General features: G+C 35.6%; 1 protein-coding gene and 1 long non-coding RNA gene across 3 annotated transcripts in view; both read left to right on the forward strand.

The window, feature by feature from the left end:
* The window catches only part of nlgn3a (neuroligin 3a), a 216,383-nt gene that overhangs the window by 35,638 nt on the left and 156,087 nt on the right, over positions 1 to 24,658 (forward strand). The gene's annotated exons all lie outside the window — the stretch shown is intronic.
* Positions 979 to 3,876, forward strand: LOC311094798. Its single transcript, XR_014608727.1, has 5 exons — positions 979 to 1,018; positions 2,005 to 2,077; positions 2,173 to 2,321; positions 2,456 to 2,558; positions 3,100 to 3,876. It is a non-coding gene; the product is annotated as an uncharacterized lncRNA (long non-coding RNA).

Consider the following 24,658-nt stretch of genomic DNA (forward strand, 5'->3'; position numbering starts at 1 on the left):
TATAAGATTCTCGTTGTTTCACTGTATATCACAGTATTTTTTCTTTTTATGACTGGATCTTTATATAGATTTATAGTGGCTTAGTTTACTGTCAGGAGTACATAGAATATAAAAACATTGTAGTATGCAAATTTACTTTAAAAAAAATGGACATCAAAACAATTTAGTTGATCTTTTAAAGTGTAATCAAGTGAAAATGTAATCATTCCTTTTATTTTTTGACAAGTTTACTGTTTAAATTAAAACGTATGAAAACGTATGATATTCCTTAAAAATAATGTTTTAAAAAATTGTTTTATTATTACTTTAAGAAGTACATTATTCTGTGCAATAGAAATAAATGTTTTTCAGAATTTCTTCAAGTTTTATTTTGGCTTGTTGTAATGAAGACCCTGAAGTTTCTGTGTGTTTTAATAAACTGTATTTATTATTATTATTATTACTTGAAGTACAATCTACTGTGCAATAGTAATATAATTCTGTTATAATTTCCTCGAGTTAAACCAAACTTTTATTTTGACAGGTTGTCGCAAAGACCTTTGAGTTTCTGTGTCATTAGGGGTGCTGAAAAACGTAGTTTATTTAATTTGTATATTTTTTTGTATTGTTTGTAATTTTGTTCCTATATTTAATATCAAAACTAAAATTGCCTGCCTTGCTTTTTTACATAAGATTGTGTGTAATGATTGTAGTCAGCTTAAAGGGCATTTGTTTTATAATATTGGGTTGCACTGTAAAAAATCCAACTTGCAAATTGTTTACTCACCTTAAGATTATAAATTGAGTGGGCAAATGTTTGAGCGCAATGTTGAGTTAACTTATAAAAACTATTTAACTGCATGTTTACTACTATTTGTCCAATGAACACAAAAAAATAAGTTGAGAAAACTTAATGTTTTTATTTCTGTGCTGGAACGTTTAACTTCCCACCATCGCGCATGCGCAGTCTGTCTCTATGTACGTTACACGGGGTTTCCCCTTCAACCACGCTATCGAAGGGACTGGATTCATCTCTGAGGTAAGTTTTATTTTGCTTTATGAATGAAAATAATCTACATTGATTGCAGACATATGTTGGTAAAATATAGTATTATGTTAAAAGATATTTTCTGTGGAGACGATAAGTGTCTATTGTTAGAGATTATCCGCGTAGCACATGGCTAACTTACTTAACTATTGACACCTAGACTAACGTTAAAGTGAGGAAACATGCTTGAATGAGAAAAGACAAGAACGTGCACGAAGTTTAAAATGTTAAGCGCAGTAAGTTAAGTCGTTAAAAAAGACTCAAATCTGGTGCTTGCGCTGATTGAGACAGAAGAGAGCTGTTTATCTCAGACAGAATGTGAGTGCGAATTCAGTTATCTTTCACGGCTTATTGCTAATTAATAGTGAAATAACGTTACACACAATTATTTAAAAAAACCCACTGTGTGTGTAGTATTCATGTAAATACAGTCGGCTATGTCTTAAGTGAACAAACAATGTTGTAAAATCCAGATGTTTCAGTATTAAATCTGTGCAATAGCTCTTAAAGTGACAGTAGTCTATTCGATTTAAATTCAATTTCAAGTTTATTTGTTATATAGGCCTATATACAAATGTCAGTGACAATTTGTACATGCTTAGGTTGAGGCTCAGGCATTCTACAGTTGTGCAATATAATTCAATATAATACAATTTAGAGGGGAAAAAATATAGGTCTATATATGCAAAACAAATGTTATGTTAAAAATACGCATGTTTGCTTTGTATATTAAATAATGTTTAAAGTGAAAATATGTTATCTGCCGCTGTCAGTGTCCTTCCTGTTAATCAATGAAAGACAAAATCGCTCACTGCTCTTTAATAACTTTTGTATTTTTAAGGAAAAAATGAATTTATTTTTTTTCACATTTGATTATTCCATTTCTGTAGTATTTTTACTATATGTAAATTAACCTACTGTAACTGTTTTTTTTAGTTTAATATGAATCTTTGTTATGTTGTATTTTTCCCTTTTAGACTAAAGAACATCAGTACAGCAACAAGAACCTCTGATGTGCTAAAACAGTGGCCTTTGTTTTTGAAAGGTCAGGTGAGTTTATCATTTTTAGTTAGTAGAACTGAATTAACGTGTAGGCCTACACTTAATTCTTACTGTTTTAACAATGTTTTTTTTTTTTTTTTCAGGGTCTGTGCTGAGTATTACAGGTTTACACAAACTAATCAGAAGAGCACCTTTTTCTCTTAGTTAGATGAATACACATCTAATTGTACAAAACAAGTGGTGGAGCGTATACGATGAGATGAAGATCCTCCTAGACCAACTTAATCATCAGGTAATTATTTTGCATGTGGTCATATCTCTCTGGTTAAAGGCTGAATTTTGCCATCTCCTTTTCAAGGTAATTCCCATGCTTCTCTTTGGATATAACATGCATAGCTTGTTCCATATTTGTTTTCTGTCTTTCAGACACAGAAACTACAATGTGCTTGGTCAAAGAAAGGCTACAACTCTCAGAGCTCTACCTTTGTTTATGAGGGAAAAGTCAGGAAACATCCTGAAGACTTGCCTGGTAAGAAGATGTGTGTCACCAGCATATACACTCACACTTGATATAATTTCACCTGTTCACCAGATCCCCATGACGTTGTGCAATATTACATTACTATGTAACATCCCGTAACTATATTAAAGGAATAGTTCACCCAAAAATGAAAATTAGCCCATGATTTACTCACCCTGAAGTCATTAGGTGTATATGGCATTCTTCTTTCAGACAAATACATTTGGAGTTATATTAAAACGATTCCTGGCTCTTTATAAGGGCAGTGATATAGTGGCAGACTTGAGGGTGAGTAAATCATGGGCTAATTTTCATTTTTGGGTAAACTATCCCTTTAATACTGCATGGCATCTAACAGCACAGGTGCAGGAAATTGGGAGGTGTATTCTGTTTATCAGTTTTAGTTCTATGGCTGAATTTGAACAAGCTTAAAAACATGACCACCTTTACTTTTCAAGTGAAGGTACATGAGCACATGTTTAGGGTCACTCTGTGGTGTAACGTAATTCAAAATAAAAAAAAAGTTATGTCAATTTATTTTCTACTGCAGGACACAGAGCCAGAAGACATTCACAAGGGGAGAAGATGAGGATCTTAACTATCGTTGAAGATGATGTTGCAACTGTTCCACTCCAACCCAATTATAAGGTGCCTCTCTGTAGTACTATAAGAGCAGATTGGGCTAGATAATGTGCAAGAACTTTGCCACAGCTGTTACTCTCATCTTTGGCTTGATTTATACCCTCAATGTGAACTGTCCTAAACAATTAAAATACATAAAATACACTTTTGACTAAATTAAAAATTGTTTATTGGTCTTGACTTAAAGTGCTCAGCAAGAGTCCGGTCCTTCAAAAAATTATTGTTCAAGTAGCTGCAATCCATATGGATAATTGTAAGATTGAGCATTTATTTGTTCCAGTTTGTACTCTTATTTAGTGCATAGTCTTTTTATGGCTTCATTTCTTCTCTAGAACATAAAGATATAAATGTAAGCCATGTTTTATATAAATGTAACACATATGATTTAATCCATGTCTTCTGAATACAATCGGATATCAAGATTTAAAAAGAATTGTTAGTTTATTGTTTCTCCCAAAACTGTATTACTTCAGAAAATACAAATTACAGCTGCATGTCTTTGTGTCTTGCACAGAAGAAAATAAGTCCTATGAGTTTGAGACAGAAAAAAGTAAATAATTATGATTTTGGGGTAATATATTCCTTTGAATAAAAAAAGAAAATTCTTGTCATGATGACAGCTAATTGAAATGACATTTTTATTTGCCTTCAACATGCTTCTGAATAAATGTTTTGTTAACATTGACTCACTGTTTTCAGTTTTTGACTTGGGCAAAGTTATTGTAGTTTCCAGTCTTAACATATTATTACTTAGTACCAATTTCCTTTAGGATTTTTTTGTTCACTCAACTTCAGACATTGAGACAATTTTTTTTTAATTGGCTCAACTTAAAAAGGTTTGTTAAAAAATAGTTGCACCTCTCCAGAAAACTAACAATCTTAAGTTAACCCAATAAAAAAAAAATTGTAAGACTTACAACTTAATTTCAGTCAGTCTAACTGTTATTTACAAAAGTTGAGTAAACAAGAAAAAGCTGAAGGAAATTAGTACTAAGATTTTTTGTTGTTGTACTGGCTTACATTTTTTTACAGTGTGATAATAATGAAATAAATTTCAAGCTTTACATTTAATTTTTTCTTCTTCTAGACCTATTAAACTGTCTACCACAGACTAATAAGAAAAGTAACACAAAACAGGAAACTACAATCAAATCTATGCACAATCCAATCGAAATTTGATTCAAAATCGAGAATTGTGACCTCAAGAATCAATTGTGTACCAAAAGATTTCCACCCCGAATGGCTATATATATCGCCCAGCCCTATATATGGGACTCTTTTTTTCTTGAATGAATAGTGAAATCTGTCATTGACCCATTTGTCTCTGCCAAACTTATGTCAAGCATAAAAGCAGCTGAAGAAGAAGGTCATAACCATAAGTTCAGTCAAGTGTGTCTAAACTTGTGTCTGGTGTATGGGCTTCTACCCAGTCAAAGGCCTTACATATGCTGCTGTAATTATCTGTCTCAGCATTAAAAATGACATAATGGATCACCCCTGTGCTTTGGTGCGCTCAAGTCTGTTGTTAGCTCGTTGGCCATAACGTTAATTACATTTACATCAACTCATTATAACGTCCCCCGCCCCCGATCTGCGTCTGTTGTCATGGCAGTATCTCGTCTCTCAAGCCTTTCCATTTCACGTTGAACAATGTTTCTTTAATGACTATAATTTGTTTCATTGTGTTTTAACTCTTGACACAAGTCATTTTGCTCATTATACCGTAACGGTTGTACGGTTAGATGTTTTATATAGCATGCCGCCATAAATGCACCATCTCATCCAAACTCTTCCAACATAAACACTGAATAAATAAGAGATGGGGAATGTTCCACTGCTGAATTAGCTTTGTTGAACTGTCAGTATATCCTCCTCTGGCATCGGTAAGCAAACCGAATTACCAGCGTGCGTCAGCCTCAGCGTTACGTATTTCTCTCTCTCAGCATGTTAATGCTGTCATGGTAGGTCGGCTGCAAATGTCAAGCCACATCTTGCTAATTATAAAGCTCTAGTTTTACAGTTAACATCTGGGTCATGGTTTTTTTACCATGTTTTTTTCAGCAGTTAATTCAACATGTACCCGTCGAAATCCAGTTCGTGTTTTTGACAAGCCACTTTGCGCTATGCAAATTTAAACAGATAGACTCTAATAACAGCTTCTGAATTAACACTGATTCTTGCCGGCGGTGAAAACAAGGCTCATGTGTCAGAATAATAATAGTGCCAGTCCAATCAGAGCCTCCATACTGTGATGGAAATACACACAGAGCAAACAAACAATTTAATATACAATGGGCTCAAAAGTCTGCCGTCGGTGTAAGTATAGACTTCATCGCATAGATTTGTAGGTTTGTAAAAAAAATGGCGTAGAAGTCATTTACCCAGATGGACGGCATTGCATGCTTAAAGGGATAGTTCACCCAAAAATGAAAATGCTGTCATCATTTACTCACCCTCATGTTGTTCAAAACCTGTATGAGTTTCTTTCTTCTGCTGAACACAAAGGAAGATATTTTGAAGAATGTTTGTAACCAGACAGTTGATGTTTGACTTCCATAGTATTTTTTTTCCTTCTATGGAAGTCAATGTGGCCCGAGATCTGCTTGGTTACAAACATGCTTCAAAATATCTTCCTTTGTGTTCAGCAGAAGAAAGAAACTTCCCTGGAGCGTTTTGTGTCCGTTTGTTCATTTAAAAACACTACCAACATTGTAACTATACAAAGCGGGTTGAAGACCAAACATTACACTTCAGTTTCTTTAGCGAACAGTTGAACTAAGAAATTATATACAATTGTTTCGCATTTTCTCTACGGAAATATCTATTAAATTCTTGACAAATATATATAATGAGGACACCCTTAAATTTAGAAGTGTTTGTGCTGGGAGGTGTTGCAGCTCTGTTTGTGTGTGAAGCCTTCAGTGTGTGTTTTGGTCTTGTTTTTATGTCTATAGTCCTTCAATATTATTTTAAGATTGCTTAACTGCAAGTGAGAAATACTGTGCTCTGCTGTTTAATGAATGTTCACTTTTCTGCCTGTTTGTGTTTGAACACTGTTTTTTTTTTTTTTTAGTGTATCCTAGAAGGTGTTGACCATCATAGTCAGACACCAGATGTTTACATCATAGCACTATAAAGACAGTTGCTCCATTAGTTAAGTGCGTGGGTGTAAATAGGAGTCAAATAAATCGATTTTTGCTTTCTCTATGTTCAGGTCTGCTTGTTGCTGAATAAGTACTGTAACTTAATTTCCACAACATGCTTGCAAGTAAGACTTTTTATTGGTGGAAGGAGCTGTTTAACCTTCAACTAAATATTATATGACCTAGTTTTATTTCATATGAGGTTTTTTTGGCTAGCCTGTTAACAAAAAATGGGGCATTTCTAAATGCAGTTTAAAACCCTGATTTGTGCCATTTTAATATCTTTAGCAAAACGTATTGAATAAACATAGAAATGAAATAACTTTGAAACCATGGTTGAATGGTTGAACTTAGAAAATGCGTTCAATTATACAATTTGAAGAAGAAAAAAAAGGAAAATTAAATTATTTACTTGTATTCCTGTAATGCTGTTGGGGGTCAAAATTTTTACAAAATGTTCTGTTTTGGTAATAAGCACAAAATCATGCTTTCACACTGTTAAATATTATGTTTTTACAATATATATATATATATATATATATATATAAATATATATATAATTATTATTTTTTTTTTTTAATTCAATAGATTTTTTTTTTTTGGTCCCACTTTATTTTTTCTTTAAATAAAGATAAAAGAAGTAATTGTTAGATTCAGTGCACTTATTGTGTTGATGTTGTATTGTAAAACATGTGAGCTGCTACTGGTGGATACGGGTAAGGCAGGTTTGGTGGTATGGGTAGGTTTAAGGGTGGGTTAAGGTGTAATTACAGGGTAATTATAAAAAGTAATTACATACATTCATTACGGCTGTAATTATATGCAGATATTTTAATATATATTTACAATGTAAAAACATGTACATGTATGCAAACATGTTTGCATTCTATCAAATGATTAATTGTTAGTATAGAGTAGTTAAAGACACGTGATATGATGTGGGTCCTCCTGTAGTTAATAATTGTATGCCTTAAAACTCATCTTTGATCACCAAAATGACATATTTAATTTTTTTTCCTAGAAAAAAAATTATTCATGCCTTAAAATATCTTGAACGTAACTCGACACCCTCATTTAGTATACGTGGTTCTATGAATATGCAAATGAGCCCCGCCTCCACTCACTCACTCAGCTCAGAGATCCACTGGTTGACGATCACACGTTGATCTGATTGGTTACAAGGTAGTTTGTGACGTCAGAAACACCAGCGATTTCAAAGTGTGTTTTTGAGACTTTGGTTCACTGCAGTTTTAAGGAGGAAATACTCAGCAATGGTGTCGACTTATGAATTTACACATGGTTTGTCTTAAAGCATATTAAAAACACCACATAAACGTATAAAAAAAAACATTAAAAGCTTGATTTTCACCACAGGATGACTTTAAACTTTAAAAATATATGTCACTATTGTTTTACCAGTGTGGTGGGAGAAGCCAAAATCACCACTTTAAACACATCTTACGTCGGACTAGCTGCTTTTTATTCCATGATTTTATGTTAGATAACAGTTTATCTAACTGTTCTATCTTTCAAATAGAAATAGTTCTCTAAAGACCATGAATATTTGTGCCAAGAATTATGTTGGAAGGGTAGGGCGCACTAAGAAGAAATTTCACCAAAAAATCCCACTCTATTTAATACCTCTAAACCGTCTCAATCGTCCGAAACCCTTCCAGTGCTCAGGGCAGATTTGCTTTCGGTGCGGCAGGAGTATTGCCGTACTGAACGCTTGATTGTATTTGCATAGTGAAGGATTATGGCGGGCCGACAGAATGGCCCCTGCGGTTTCTGAAAGAGTCCCTGGAGAAATGTTGAGCGATTAGCTACTTTAAATATCCTGCTGAGGGACTGTCTTTTGATATTAGGTCCTCTGTGGATCATTAAGATGATGAGCTCACAGGGTCAGCTTTACTTAACGAACGTTAGCCCTTCCAATCCTGTGTTTGAAAGAAAGACCAACATACTGCAGGAAAACAGTTATTTTTGTCGTGCAATATAACGGGAGGAAGCAGAGAGAATATGTTTGTGGAAGATGTGAGAAGCCTGCGGTGCTGGAAAGGTCTGTGTGTGGAATTTATTCCAGAACTGCGTGTGTGTGTGTGTGTGTGTGTGTGTGTGTGTATTCTTCTGTTCGGATGATGGAGCGCCTACACTTCACAGGAAGTAGATTCCCTCTCAGACTGCAGCGATGGAGGCTTATGGCAGTGGTGATAAGACACAATAAGAAGCGAGTACACCTCTTCACACCTGCTTAAAGTGTAGGATCAGCAGAAACCACGCATGTGAGCTGTGAAGAACGAGATCAAATTAAAGGAAGCTCCGCTGCCACAGTCAAAAATGTGAAAATTCGTTGTAATTACTAGTGGTTCTTGCAAAGGCAGACGTGTTGACAGCTCAAAATTCAGCAGCTTTTTAAAGAGAGGTGTGCTATTATAGCCTAGAAATCTAGACACAGCCAGGGTAGTCTAGCAACTCTCCGTTGACTTTCAGAGCTGTAAAAACCTAAATTGGGTCAGGCCAATCACATCGTGGATAGAGTAGGCGGGGCGGGCTTAGCATAATGACGACAGAGTTGCGACGGTTCCTGCCACTTGAAAACAAAGAATGGCGGCTGCTGGAGAACAGTCTTTCGAATCGGCTTTGGCCGCGACTCTGGAGGACTTGGAGTTAACTTTTTCTTTGAGAAAAGAGCAAAGAACGGCACTGAAGTCATTCTTAAAAAAGGAAGATGTGTTCGTAGTTTTGCCGGCCAGATTCAAAAGTTGAATCTATCAACTAACGTTAGCTCCGCTGTTGGGAAAACGCTCTGGTTGGTTGAAGCGCTGTCCTATTACGTGCAGAGGGAATTTGAAAGACAGCCGTTTATCCCGCCCCTCGGATTGAGCCGTGTCTATGGTGAGTTGCCAGACCTAACATCTTGATGTAGGTGTGGCTTGCCAGGCTAGTGCTATTACTTTTTTTCATTGGAATATCATAGAGACTTTGGGATAGGCTCTGGCAATGTTAAAGTTATGCACACACATCATAATACAAAGATAAGTTCTGTGATAATAGTGCATTCACTGGTAATATTGCATTTGAATTGCAATTAACAAACAGAATCCTTAAAGTATTTTTTGGAAACATTTCTAAATGTTAAGGTCCACACTGAGTCCGAAATTTTCTTTTGTGTTTTTTCATATTCGTCATCCTAAAAATTCGTTGCGCACGGAAACCTTGCACACGGAGTCCGATGTGTTTTAATTAATCCGTCGCGGAGTCAAAATGGAGTCTTCGAACAGTGAGGATGATTTTGTTGTCCTCTCTCTTCTTAAAAAGAGAAAAAGAAAGAGGAAATATTGGGTCCATCCAATCCTGAGATTGCGTGGAGAGTTCGGAGAGTTCCACCTCTGCGGTTTACTTCAGGATGTCAGTGGCTCAGTTTGATGCTTTGCTAGCGATACTGGAGCCACATATTAAAAAGAAGAACACCAATTTCCGTGAACCAGTTGATCCTGAGCAGTTCTGGATTTTGGCATTCGCCATACGGTGGCTCTGAAATGTCAAAACACCTCACAAAATGTTTGCTACGAATGCGAAAAACGCAGAAAATACTCGAAGTAAAAAAATGTATGATGGACTAAAGTTTCGGAGGCAGTGTGTAAACATGATTGACAAAACGTGAGGTCGTATTTATTTTTTTACGTGAAAATGTTAGTTTTGCTTTGATCAACACATCCAGCATTCATTCTTTTATAATTTTATAGAGTTTATAATTTCCAGCATGTTTACCATGAAGCACGCAGCTTCCACAATTGCATGCATTCAATTACATGACAGACTGAGCATGTATTCATGGGATGAGGAGGTAAATGCGCATGAATGCATAATCCTGGAAATGTACAAGCTGTGGCATGTTTGATAAATCAAAATGGGTGTTGGTTCCAAACAACCATTCAATTTGCACCGTTTCACAGTTCACAATAAGACAATCAGCCTTGTAGTATTGAAGAATTTCAGCTCTCACAACGTCAAGTTGTGATATGTTGCATGTATGCATTTTACCATATTCACAACTTCCATCATTCAGAAAAGCTGAAGGACACTCCCAAAGACCCGATATTTACAGTCAACATGCAGTGACGTTTAAAGGGTTCTGTCTTCCTGTCAAGATTCTCGGATCTGAGTGCAGTTTGTGCAGCACACCAGCCCTGGTTTCAGACTTTCTAAAAAGGGGAGGCCACTGATTAATGGATGGGCTTAATGTAGTGTGTGTGAGGGGAGGAACACAAGCAATGAAACTGGGTTTATTAAAATAGTTCAATACTTGTTTAACTGCAGTACAAACTTGCACACAACATTTTTAGTACCATGGTATTTTCTGAAGTACCCCAGAGTTACAGGTAAGTTAGAGATGCACCGATATGAAAATTTTGGCTGATACCGATAACCGATAATTCTTTGTACTTGAAAGCCGATAACCGATATATTGGCCGATAAATCTAAATCTAAATTTTTATATGATTTTTGAGAAACTGATTATAAGAACAAGTGTCTCACCATTAAAAGCCATGTCCCAAGCACACAATTATGATGTTCTCATTATAATTGTATGTAGCCTTTATGACAGACTTGCGCTGGACATGTTGCACTGAACTCTATTTTCCTTTTTTAACGTGATTTCAATCATATTTCAAGCAATTCAAAACCATCATGATGTACAGTGCACATCTGAAGTGTCTCAGCTGAAGGATTATTATTTATCGGCATTAAATATATTGTCCAAATTTTCTTATCGGGCCGATAACGATAACATTAAAAACTAACATATATCATCCAATACCGATATGGTGGCCGATACATTGTGCATCCCTAATGTAAATGCTATGGTACATGGCTATGGAAAGCATTCAGTAACATGTCGTAAGGTGAAATACCATGTTATTAATGCCTGAAACCATTGTGTGTGCATGGAAGTAAAGTCAGCCTGTGCTCAACCCTAGACCTCGTTCTTTCTCACCAATCTTAAAGTGCATTTCTGTGTCATTCACTGCTCTGTGTCAAAGGGAAAAGAACAGCATAGTCCGGTCCACCGTGCTGTTCGTTTTCCTTTGACACAGATTTGCATTAAAGGCTGCTTCCCAAGTCACTGTGCTTCTGGATGAAGACTGGCTTTTTACATTTACATCATTTATATCGCAGTCTTTTTGATGAAATATAGACGCGCGTTATGCATTAAGCTTTTGCACACAGGTTTTTAGATATTTGAAGATCAGGTTTTTTAAAACTGTGTTATAATTCTTATTTGTTTCTCTTTTTTTTCCTGAATTTACTCAAATTTGCTTTGCACGCTAAACTGTCATTATTCATGATTAATATGCTTTTCTGTAGTGCTTAAAGCAATGTTAATCCAAAATTTTACAAACACTATAATTACTTACGAAATGTAAATGTAGTCCTGAGGGGTTTCACTTTCAGCTCGTTTGAGGCCAACTATACATGTGGTATGTATGCATGTAAAAATGTTTAATTTAATGGAAAAGTACAATAATATAATATAATATAATATAATATAATATAATATAATATAATATAATATAATATAATATAATATAATATAATATGGATGGATGCATAGATGGTTGGTTGGATGGATGGATGGATGGTTGGATGGATGGATGGATGGTTGGATGGATGGATGGATGGTTGGTTGGTTGGTTGGTTGGTTGGTTGGTTGGTTGGTTGGATGGATGGATGGATGGACGGACGGATGGAACCAATTACAATTAAGTTTTTCATAGAGATATATAATATTATAATCTTCATGCTAGACTTCCCTCACTTGACTTGTTTCCAGAAATAAAAGCAATCACAGCATTTTGAACGTGTCTTTTCAATCAAGGGTCTCTACTGTAAATAAACTGTCCAGCTGTTGTGGTTCTGCCCGATAAGACGAGCAAACAACAGCTGTGTGTCTTCAGAGCCGATCATGCCGTCACATTCTTATCTCACTCAGCAGCATCTGAACATCAGGACTCAACCTAAAGGCAGTGGGTGATGCCTGTCTAGCTCCACATTAAGAGAATGAGTGATGTGACATGACAAAACCAGATCGTTCTCTTTATCCAACATCAGTCTGTAATAGTATATTTATTTGTTATTTCACATTATAGACGTGATAGATGATGGGTAGTTGAGTATATACTGCAGGCTGCAGAAACTGTCTCTGAAAATCCTCTTGTAGAAACTGCAGTGTGTGTCTGCATGTTGGCTTTATCACCGGGAGCAAGCCCAACCACATGAGACAATCAATATTTTCTGTTTTTCTGTATTTCTATATTTTTCCCATGGCGAAAATACAGCAGGTGTTTAAAGGAATACATCACCTGTAAATTGAAATCCTGTCATCATGTTCTCACCCTCATGTCATTTTCATATCTGTGGAACAGTAAAGTAGATGGTATCAGAAAGTTCAAGCAGATGACATGATTGACATTGACATGAGCTCCAAAAATGGCACACAAAAAAAGCACATTGAACAAATTCGATGTTTCAAATTTTATTTGACAAAAATAATGCATACAACTCGAGAGCTATATTTCAAATCATAAGTACAAATGCTATTTGAGAACTGTGGGGAAAGGAAGATTATCTGTAAGTAATAACTCTTCCTCACACAAAAATACCCTAGGCATCAGAGGGGTTGTACACAAATCATGGATCACTGTTATTGTAGTTTTATGGTGCAGATTTGTCATTTTTTTGAGTTTGACATTTGCCTTTTACTTTCACTGCATGTAAATGAACAGCAGGATTATGATCCGCTGAAGACAGAATAATAACAAACAGATGACAGATTTTTCCTTTATGGCTGAACTATTTGTTTAGAGCTGAGAGCAGAGAACTGCATTTGAGTACTAGGGGTCTTTTAAAAAAAAAATTGTTACACGTAGTAGTAATAATTATTATCATTTTATAAAAAGGTTTAATTTGAAAAAAATAAATAATACAAATTACAGTTTGATGGTTGGAAATTATTACGAACCTTAATATACAGTACAGGCCAAAAGTTTGGAAACATTACTATTTTTAATGTTTTTGAAGGAAGTTTCTTCTGCTCATCAAGCCTGCATTTATTTGATCAAAAATACAGAAAAAAATGTAATATTGTGATATATTATTACAATTTAAAATAATTGGTTTTCAATTTATTATACTTTAAATTATCATTTATTTCTGTGATGCAAAGCTGAATTTTCAGCATCATTACTCCAGTCTTCAGTGTCACATGTGACATCCAGTCTATCACATGATCCTTTAGAAATCATTCTAATATTCTGATTTATTATGAGTGTTGGAAACAGTTCTGCTGCCTAATATATTTGATGAATAAAAGGTTAAAAAGAACTGCATTTATTCAAAATATAAAAAAATATTTTCTAATAATATAAATCTTCTTTACTATCACTTTTTATCAATTTAACACATCCTTGCTGAATAAAAGTATTGATTTATTTCAAAAAAAGAAAGAAAAAAAATACTGACCCCAAATTACTGACCAGTACACTCTAAAAAATAGTGTGTAGTTCAAAAAAAAAAAAATCAACGCAACAGTTTGCATCAATATATTTGCGTTATGACAACTTCTAATAACATTACGTTCAGCCAACAAACTATATTGAGTTAGACAAATTACCTTTTACTCTTTAGACAGAGGTATTTTTAAGTAGCATAAACTCTATTTTTTAAGTTGAGTACTTGAAAAAATTAAGTTGTTCCAACTATTTTTTTACAATAAATTCAGTGTTATGTTGCTTTAATTGTTTAGCTTTTTTTCTTCATGTTTTTGTTCATTCATTTAGTTGCTTGTAAGAAATGAATTCATTCAACAACAATTTTGTTAGTTAACTGTTTTTTTTATTTTGAACTGCAGTTTCAAAAATTGAGTTTCAAAATTTTGCACTTTGCACAATTTACAAAACAAAAATGTGTGCTCCCCACAAATTATAAACAAACCGGCCCTACAGATTTGCCTTTAAAACATTTGTATGCATACTCAGTTATGCCATCACAATGAATAAATTCCAACACAGCAAAGTTATTGGCATTTACATATTTTTCCACAGTGTCAAACAAGCTGTAAAACTATTTCTTCACAGTAAACCCCATTTTTAAAACATCTAAGATTGCTACTGTCACAAACAAGCATATATAAATGCTACTGACATTCATATATTAACCTCAGTTTTTCAAGCAGTATGAAATATAACACAAAGATCAGCCTACAGTAGACTTCAAATAAAATAAAATTAAAAAAAGTGAACAAAATTTCCTCTGGAACAAGTAGAGATTTCAGAAAATACTGTTCTTCAGACGCATTACTTTTGCACTGGGTTTCAGTCCATCAAGTTCAAGAAACAGCTTCTGAAACACTTCACAGGTATATTTAAGTTCCGTGGGGTAACTCAGATTCAGAGTATATATTATGCCCATCAGCAGAGCACAGCACCTTGAGATATCCATTCCATTCAGGATTTTGATGCCCTCAACCACAATGGTTCCCGTCTTGTGGTCAAATCCTGAAGTAGGTTGATCACCGATGATGGCAATTGTCATCACTTGCCTTTCAATGTCTTCCTCAAACTCTGTGTGTTCTTGTAAAGCAAGAGAAAATATAGATAGCATGTTAGAGCTAATGAATTGGATTATTATTGCTGATTTTTTAAGTTAATCTTACTTAATTCAGTTAATCACTGGAAACTTTGTTCTATTTTAACTTTAACTCTATTTTAACTTTTTTTTTTTTTTTTTTATGGCCATGCACCTAGTTACTCAAATGGCCAAAATAGGTTGCATTAATAAATGACGATCAAAAATATTTTATCATAAAAATAATAGTAAGTTTCAAATAGTTAAGTGAAAAGCAACAGCCATACACATTTTTACAAGTCTTTTTCCATACATCTCTTTATTAAACTAAATAGCCCATTGTTATGATATCACTGACCTGGGTAGACCCAGTGTTCAGCCCTGTTCTCAGTACTTTTTCAATGCAACACCAATTCATACTATGTTTACAATGTCTGTGTTGTTTATTTACAAATAAAAAAATAAAAAGTGAACAATGTCAACGGTGATGAATTTTCTGCAGCCTGTTTAAATAACTTCAAGGTGATTTTCTGGTAAAGTTCTGAAACTGTAACAATAGCTGTCTGAAGATGGGGAAAACAATCAAAACTCTAGTCAAAAGAACTCTACTCTTGGAAATACCTTTAATTTCCACATCACTGTGTTGATCTGTGTTGGCTGAACTTACAAACCTTTTTATTATGTCTTCCTTGAAGTCAATGAGTGAGGAGTATGTTCTCGGCTTCTGTGGGAAGCAAATGTACCATACATATTAGTGCTGAAATTGCAGTTCTGAAATGCATAACCAAAATCCAGAATATCTCTTTCTGCAGGTTGTACTAACACAAAAACACACTGTATAAAAAAAGCAATTAAAAAAAAAAAAAAAAAAAAAAAAAACCTGCCTAGAGATCAAAAGTCTGTTAATGTTGGTCAAACACTAAACTGCCTACGATAAAACTTGAATGCTATCTGTGTGAATGACGACAGATTTTTAAAAACGTGTCTGTACATTAAATTATTTTCCTATTTACAGCACAAATGAAATTCCCTCTCTGGCTGAGCATATTTTTCAATGAAACCGTTTTTACATTCTTATCCACTGCTATCCTGGTCAAATTACACTGCTAACATCAACTGTATTACCAGGTGTAGCTAAACCTCTAGTTAAATGGAGAGAATTTATTTGTAAATTAAATAAAACTCAGATTACTCACCTTGAAATGTCCTTTGTGTCATACTGGTCAGCCTAAAACATGTCTGAACTTGCTCCTTGCTCGTTAAGTGGGGGAGGAGCTTTGAAATCCTGAACTCAAATGGTGTGGAAAAATTAAGTTATCAAGCCAATTTCATTGGGTTGCTACAACGTAAATATTATTTTAAACTAATCAACACATATATTTATGTTTAAATTACATACATTATTAAGTTGATGTAATTATCAACATTATTCTGTCATGACAACTCATTAAAATAATGCTGGCAACTTAAAAGGTTTAATCTTTAATCTGACGTTAATGTGGCTGTGTCCTATCTTTCTCTATGTATTTCTGAGATAAAAGAATGGATGTCTAGTAATTTTTTATGTCTGAACAGTGACAAGACGGAAGTAATGCTTGTTGGCTCGCCCCACCAGCTACGTAAGGCTGAGTCTCCAGCTTTAAGTGTAGAAGGTTCTACACTTCAATTCAAACAAAATTAAAAAATTTGGGAGTAATATTTGATAGTAACCTAACATTTGTTCCTCATGTCCAGAGTACTGTTAAGACATCATTTTTTAATCTAAAAAATAAAGCCAAATTGCGTCCCATGTTATCACTTCCTGTGGCAGAAAAGCTAATTAACATCTTTGTATTCTCTAGAATTGATTACTGTAATGCCTTGCTGGCATGGTCTGACACCTCTTTATATTACTGAACTTCTAACCCCATACACACCAGTACGTGAGCTTCGCTCCTCGGAAGCTGGCCTTTTAATTGTCCCGAATACTAGACTTAAATCCATGGGTGATAGGGCCTTTTCCGCGAATGCTCCAAAACTTTGGAATTCCTTGCCTGTGGAGATTAGGCAAGCTGAATATCTTAGTGTTTTTAAATCTTCCCTGAAAACTTATTTGTTTAGGGTAGCTGTTTATAATTGCTATATTATTGTTATTTATCATATATTTCATTGTTTTATTTTTGCATTGTTTGTTCTATTGTAGGTTTTATGTTTTGTGAAGCGCTTTGAGATGCTTTTTAAAGGCGCTATATAAAATAAAGTTTAATATTATTATTATTATTATAATCAAATTAACAATTTAGAATTTTTAATTTACAACAATGTATTAAATTATGTAGTGGTAACAGATCCCTTGAATTATTTTTTTAGAGTGTAGTGTACAGTATATTGTTGTTACAAAAGATTTCTATTTTTAAAAAATTTGCTCCTTTTTTTATTTTTATTATTATTTTTTTACTTTTTATTCATCAAAGTATCCTAAAAAAGTATCACAGGTTATGAAAAAATATTAAGCAGCAGAACTGTTTCCAACTTTGATAATGAATCATCATATTAGAATGATTTCTAAAGGATCATGTGATAGACTGGAGTAATGATCCTGAAAATTCAGCTTTGCATCACAGAAATAAATTATAATTTAAAGTATAATAAATTGAAAACCAATTATTTTAAATTGTAATAATACATCACAATATTAAAAAAAATTCTGTATTTTTGATCAAATAAATGCAGGCTTGATGAGCAGAAGAAACTTCTTTCAAAAACATTAAAAATAGTAATGTTTCCAAACTTTTGGCCTGTACTGTGTGTGTGTGTGTGTATATATATATATATATATATATATATATATATATATATATATATATATATATATATATATATATATTATTTTTTTTTTTTTTTTTTTTTTTTTTTTTTTGAAGAACAGCCATTGTAGGCCACTGTAATACAATAGTCCACATTTTTGGAGAAACTCAACTTTATTGAGCATATTGAGTAGAATTACAGACTTTAACCTGTGCTCTGAATCACGTACTCGTAATTCAGTTAAAGGGGAACGATGCAGGTTTTTTTTTAGCTTAATTTACCTTAACTGAACAGCTTCGGAGTCATTGGAATGGTTCTATGACTTTTTTCGGGTTGGATGGTGGCCGTCTCGCTTCCCCCAGCGCCTGTGAGCGGAAAAACCACCCTTGCAACTTTGGGCCGGCTGGGTGCCGTCCTCAGCATCAGGAAATATCGCGTGATATCAGGTTGTCAAACACAGTGTTGTCAAATATCTATTCCGAAGCTGTATAGAGCTCTATAGAGAAACCTGTGTGCAAAAAGCGAGAAAACAGCTAAGAAATTGCCAAAAGTGCATCGCGCCGCTTTAATGCAGCACAGATGTGGAATTGCTAGCATTAGCAATATGTTCACATAAGAGGCACACTATATTTGATGACTAACACCACTGATTTCCATTTGACGAACATCTTTTTCCTCCCATGCGAGTGTTTCATTTGTTGTGAGATTCCAGAGATTCCCGGCTGTTAACCTCATCTAACAGGACTTTGGTGTCACCGCAAAGCTCCCTGCGGTGTGAATGACGGTGGTTGTGGAAGTGTGAATCGGGGCACAGTTGCCAGGATAAAGACGTTCAAAGTCATAGCATCATGTCACTGCTCTTGTGCAAGTGACACTGCTCAACTTGACGGTAGCTGTCACTCACGTCTCCTCGAATCACCAGCTCTCGCTAGAAACCTATGACTTCTTGATCGCTTTGCAGTCAGTGTAAACACACCATGTAAACACTGGGATGTTGTGTCTGTTATTCCCTGCACATTTATTTCTCTTATTCAGGCGTTTTATTACACCATACTCATTGTCCGGTGGTGTTATCGCACAACACAGGGTCGCCTGTTATCTTGTGCACCTTCATATGTTGAGTTGATTGTTTTTGAGCCTCAGGACATGCACATTTGAACCAGGAATGAGGTTCTGTTCCCTAAAGCTCTGTCCTGTGCAAGCCTTTAGGTGGGTTATTATGGGCTGCGAGTGTTGTCTTGTAGTCAGAGGTGGACGAAGTACACAACTTCCTTACTTGAGTAAAAGTATAGATACTACTGGTCAAATATTACTCCGTTACAAGTAAAAGTTGTAAAGACCTATTTTTACTTAAGTAAAAGTACAGAAGTACTCGTTTTTAAAAATACTTAAGTGTCAAAAGTAAAAAGTAAATGTCAATGCATTGTTTTATTATTGTTGCATTGTTGTATGTAATACTTAAAGTACCGTATGCCTCTGAATCTACGCCTGCCTACCTACCCTCATATCAATATCAAATTTATTTCTAGAACACAGTTCCAGTAGTGGGATTGAATGTGAGATTGAATAAGTGCACTCAATAACGTCCACAATGGTTTCGGACACACAAATGGCTGTTCCCTCAAATATTGCCCTATTTAAAGTTTTTTGGCTTTTAGTATGAATATGTTAACCTTACTGTTATCTATAAGCTAGTGTGCTCCAAAAAAGTGACAAAAGTCGCATTTAGAAGACCAAACCCAACGCTGAAAATGAAAATCAGGTTTATGTCAGAATCCAATGTCAGATTGACGTTGATCTCCAACGTTGGACAGACGTTGTATTGTGGCTGAAAATGAAAATCGGGTTGACGTCAGAAACCAACATCAGTCGGGTTCTGACTTTTATTTTCAATCAATATCTAACGTCAATCTGACGTCGGGTTCTGATGTCAATCAGATGCAGGGTTCTGACGTCAACCCGACTTTCATTTCCAACCAAAATGCAACCCCTGCAACCAAAATCATCCACTGACTGATGTAACTTTCTACTCAAGGACCTTGACAGAATTGTAGTGGAGTAAAAAGTACGATATTTGTCTTTCAAATGTAGCGAAGTTAAAGTAAAAAGTTTCCAGAAAAAATAATACTCAAGTAAAGTACAGATACTCAAAAAGTGTACTTAAGTACAGTACTCAAGTAAATGCACTTTGTTACTGTCCACCTCTGCTTGTAGTGGGTCTTTCTGCACCATTTTCCCTACTTCCAGTAGGGCCAGAAAACACGAATGAAGTCGTGGAAACCAGCCATAAAAATGGAATAATTTAGGATAATATTTGATGACGTCTTTATAGCTCTGCATTTTCCGTGTTTTGTTTCAGAAGGTGTTAAGATGGTGGCCATGTATTATGCAGCGTTATGTGCGCTGGCTGCTGACAATGAGTCCCAATGCACACATAGCGGTCATAATTCACACTTCAGGGACAGAGATTCACAAGTCTCCAAAGTGAGGTGTGCGATAAAGTTTAATGCAAAAGAATACTAATAAAATCTTCAACAGAAACTCAATGAATATAATCCGTTATGCTCCAATAACCTGTATTACATCATACCATAAGTTGTTTTCTCACTGAAGTAAAGTGACTTGAAATACAATACAATACAAATCATGTTAACCTGCATTTTAAAGAAATGTAATTTTTGGCTAGCTCACTAATTGTCCTAGAGGTCTATAATACCTGGGGGGTATTCCATAAAGCAGGTTATGTGACATCTCTGGTTAAGTTTACGGATAAACAAGCGGATAACCTCAACTCCAGGGTTAGTTCACTTCAGAGGAATTCAGCACATGTGTTTCTTAATGATGAGGCTCCAGTGGGAATGACATGATTGCACAATTAAACTCTTAAAATAGTTTTAGCAAGTTATTAAATATAGCAATGTTAATGTGTTTGGTCTTGGCAGACTAGATGTCACCGCAGAGCAAGTATGGACCTGCTACTGCTAACCAGAGACAGTAAAAGAAATGGACACAGCGACTCCATTGGATTCAACGGAGACGAAGTGAAGTCAATTAGAAGCACTCACTTCCTGATGGTCGAGCGTACTGCGCAGACTCAAACTGAGCTTGACGACGTAGATGTGACGTGAGCAACCCGTCTGTCTGCTAGTAGCTGTGCCAAGAGAAATCTGAATCATTCCCTTCCGAAACTTGCAGAGACGGAGAGTGTGAGTAGGAGGTGTCCATGAGCTAGGAGCAGGAGAAACGTTTGCTAAGTATTCTGATTAATTATTTTGTCATTTTGCCTCCACGTCTCCCCGATTGCCCGCGAGCTTCTCCTCCTGTCCATACGGTAATTCTCTACTGTGCGACAGAGAGTCGCGTGGTTATGACGCAATCGTTAGCCTATTTTTACAAAAATTGCTTCTACGGGGCCATAACAGAAGCCACAAGGTAATGAAGCCTTTTATACATTTTCGTGTTTCTTTAGAAATAAATAATGGACAAATGGAGTCTTTAAACGCCTCAGATGTGAAGTTATTCGCTGTCAAAGTGACGCCAAAATGAATGGGAGTCAATGGGATGCTAACAGCAGGTGGGGGTCCGCTAGCCAATGGCTGCGCCCGGGGGTACCTTCAAAATAATAGAAAACCCTGCCCCCCTGCTGCTAACAGATACTCAGACACGCTGCTGTGAGCATGTAAGATAAGCTGCTGCTGCTGCAGGAATAGACATAGGCCTACATCAGTCCTGCAGCAGATCTAGGCAGGTGGAGCTGGGGAGGTGGAGGGTTCAGAGGAACTCTGAAAGCTGCTGCAGGATAACTTTACAGCAAACACTGAACCACACTATTTAAATGTTGAGCAAGCAATCTCATTGGCTGCAGGATCAGCAGAGGCCCATCAGCTTGTGCCATGCGGTGATGATGTGATTGCTTGTAGACTGCATGTAAAGGATCGATCAGTCTGCACAGTTTCATGACTGAACTAGATGTTTACTATTTTAACGTAAAACAAACTTATTTTATTTTAGTCTATTTTATTCTCATCTCACAATTGTTAATCTGCATTCAACATTTTTTTTTCATCTATAATGAAAATGCATATGCGATACATTCACTTTTTTCAACAAATTTGAGCACAAAATGGCTAAACAAATAAAAAAAATATATATACAGCAATATTATTTTTGCAAGCACAGATTTCATTCAATCAATAGTTTAGTCTCTCTCTCTCTCTTTTTAGCATCAAACAAACAATATACTTTTTGTTTGCAGTAATAAAAAAAAACTGATTAAAGATAAGATTAAACATGGTTGCACAGCAGCACAGTTGGTGGCGATATGCACTGAGAATATAAATCACAATTAAACAAAAGAAGAAGAAAGAAATATGGCACACTGACTGAACTTATTCCGGGCCGTGTATTTGGAACCGATAATCACAAGAAAGAAATGCGTGGGTTAATCAACCAAGAGTTTGGGGTTTATGTGACCATAAGATAAATCTGCTTTTGGAAACCGTTAAATCTGTTAGCACTGTCATTCATCTCTGGCTCAGAGACCATGTGACCCATGGAATGAGACTGTAAGGTGTGAAACTCCCAATGGCTATACAAACAATCAGATCTCTTACAAAATACATAAGCATAACCATGATGCTGTGTATTCAATATCCAATATGTGCGTCCCTGAATGCACTCGGCGCTCCCACAAAAGTGATGTGGAGTGTGAAGAAATAAGAGAGGATGGTCTCAATGAAATCCAACCACAAGCTGTCTCAGGAGACACTTTTGAAACGCATGTTCATATTAGGTGGAAACGGAAATGCGTCTCGGCAGACCACTTGTGTTCGGATCACCAATAACGCATGTAAATACCAGGTGGAACAGGGCCTCAGGTGTCGGGAGCTGACTTCACCACATCAAGCACCAAAAGGATGTTATGTTTTAGACATGTGTGAACTTTAATATGGAGAGAAAGGTTTGGTAGTCCATCAGGAGTGAATGATCATAGCAGCTTGGCTGAACAATACATTAACTAGACTTACATTTCCTTAAAAAGGTGAGTGGTGCTTTCAGATTCGTAATGCTGGAGTGTTTTGGGAAGTCTCTATGATGTTCTGGTCTTCTGGACTCTTTACGCTTTTTATGCTACCGAACGCTTATGATGTAGTGTTTTTATTGAAATATCACAAGTAAACAAGTGTTTTTATTTCAGAAGATCTCTACATTGATCATCAGTGCTTGTTTTTAAAGGTTCACTCAAACATACATTTTTTGTCAGAATATGCTCAAGTTGTTTCAAATATGTTTGTCATCTGTGGAAGACAAAGGGAATATTTGTAATAATGACCTGCTTTCTCTTTTCCACAGAATGAAAGTGAATGAAAGTGATTTGAAAGTATCATAAAAGTGGTCCATACCACTTTCGTGTTATATTTTTAATTTTCTGCATCAATGAAATTTAAACTGTTATTCGCTGAAAATGTACCAATCCAACACATTCGCCTATATTCTGTTTAAAGACGCATCATACCAGGTTAACATCAATGAGATCAAATGTCATCATTGTGTGACAATCCTTACTTGTCGCACAATTTCTGTACCCTGACACTCAAACACCGGAACCACACACCAAATCTGCAAAACCATACTCTAATTCTCGGCCTTCGACTCAGTTTCTAACTTCCAATTTCAGAAAACACTTTTTGCGAACCACAACACACAATAATCTAACAGGAAGTATATTGATTTCCTTTTTCAAACACAACCTATCAAAATGCCACACTAATTCATCAGAGCCTCACACACACTCCTCACATGTGCAAACACTCATTGCTTTACTTCACACCAACCAATCAAGGCCTAGAAATAGGCCAGAGGTCGAGTTATAGTTTTTTTTGGTCTGTGTAATACTGTATTCACAACCACAAATGCTTACAGTAAAAAAATAAGTAGTTTGGTTTCAATTTTGCTTTCGTGTTTACCGTGAAATTTTCAACATCTCTCTGCCAATTGCTTTCAATCTTGTACAGAAATGTACATAGTAGCTCATGAAAGAAGAGCTTTAGGTTTTGAATAACTGTGTGTATATGATATATCCAAAAATACAATATTATGGCAAAGGTCTTTGCAACACAAGTCAAATGTTTGCTTTTGTGATGTGTTTGTGATATTTTGAATGCAGTGCTTCATTTTGCAAGAGATGTGAGGTATTTTGCATTTTTTGTGTGCAAAGTAAAAAAAAAAGAAAAAAAGAATTCAATTGTTGAGTCAAATCAGTTGTTGAAAATCACTTCTCACTCGAGTAGTAAGTGAATAGGACAAGTCATGACTTTGAGAAAAACAATTTGTTCAAAGTGTGCCAAGATTACGCGGGATATTTCCTCTCTTCTCTCTGGAGATCAGCTGTACCGTCCACAGGCAGCAGCAAGTGTGTGTGTGTGTGTGCGGATGATGAGGTGGAGGATGAAGAACTTCCTGCCAGGCTTTGTGCAAATCAGCCCAAGTTTGGATAGGAGTTGAGGAGTGATAAGTGCACCTCCAGGATGATTCATATTGCCTCTGTCTGGTGGATACTGCTCCACTAGATACATTATAAATCATTTACAGAGTCATTTTGGAAGGCAATATCCGCTACTAAACTCCGGATTTTCTACTTGTTATTATTCCAAGCCCTCCGAGGAATGGAGGTCTCAGGGTCTTAAGCTTTAAAAATTGAAAATTGATCAGTAGTTGAGCAGAGAAGAGTTTCTCTCCACTGGGGACGACCCTCCTCATCATTAGCATTTACAGTGTTAGCACAGATGCCTGCGAGGCACTTACAAATACCAGCTTTCCAGGGATGGGGACGAGGACCTGTGCATGAAAAATCTTTTAATACATTTCTGTCAAATATGGCAAGAGAAGCTGCTATTTTAGCTTGATGGA

The sequence above is a fragment of the Abramis brama genome, assembly GCF_963993115.1.
Source record: "Abramis brama genome assembly, chromosome: 13".
NCBI classification, from domain to species: domain Eukaryota; kingdom Metazoa; phylum Chordata; class Actinopteri; order Cypriniformes; family Leuciscidae; genus Abramis; species Abramis brama.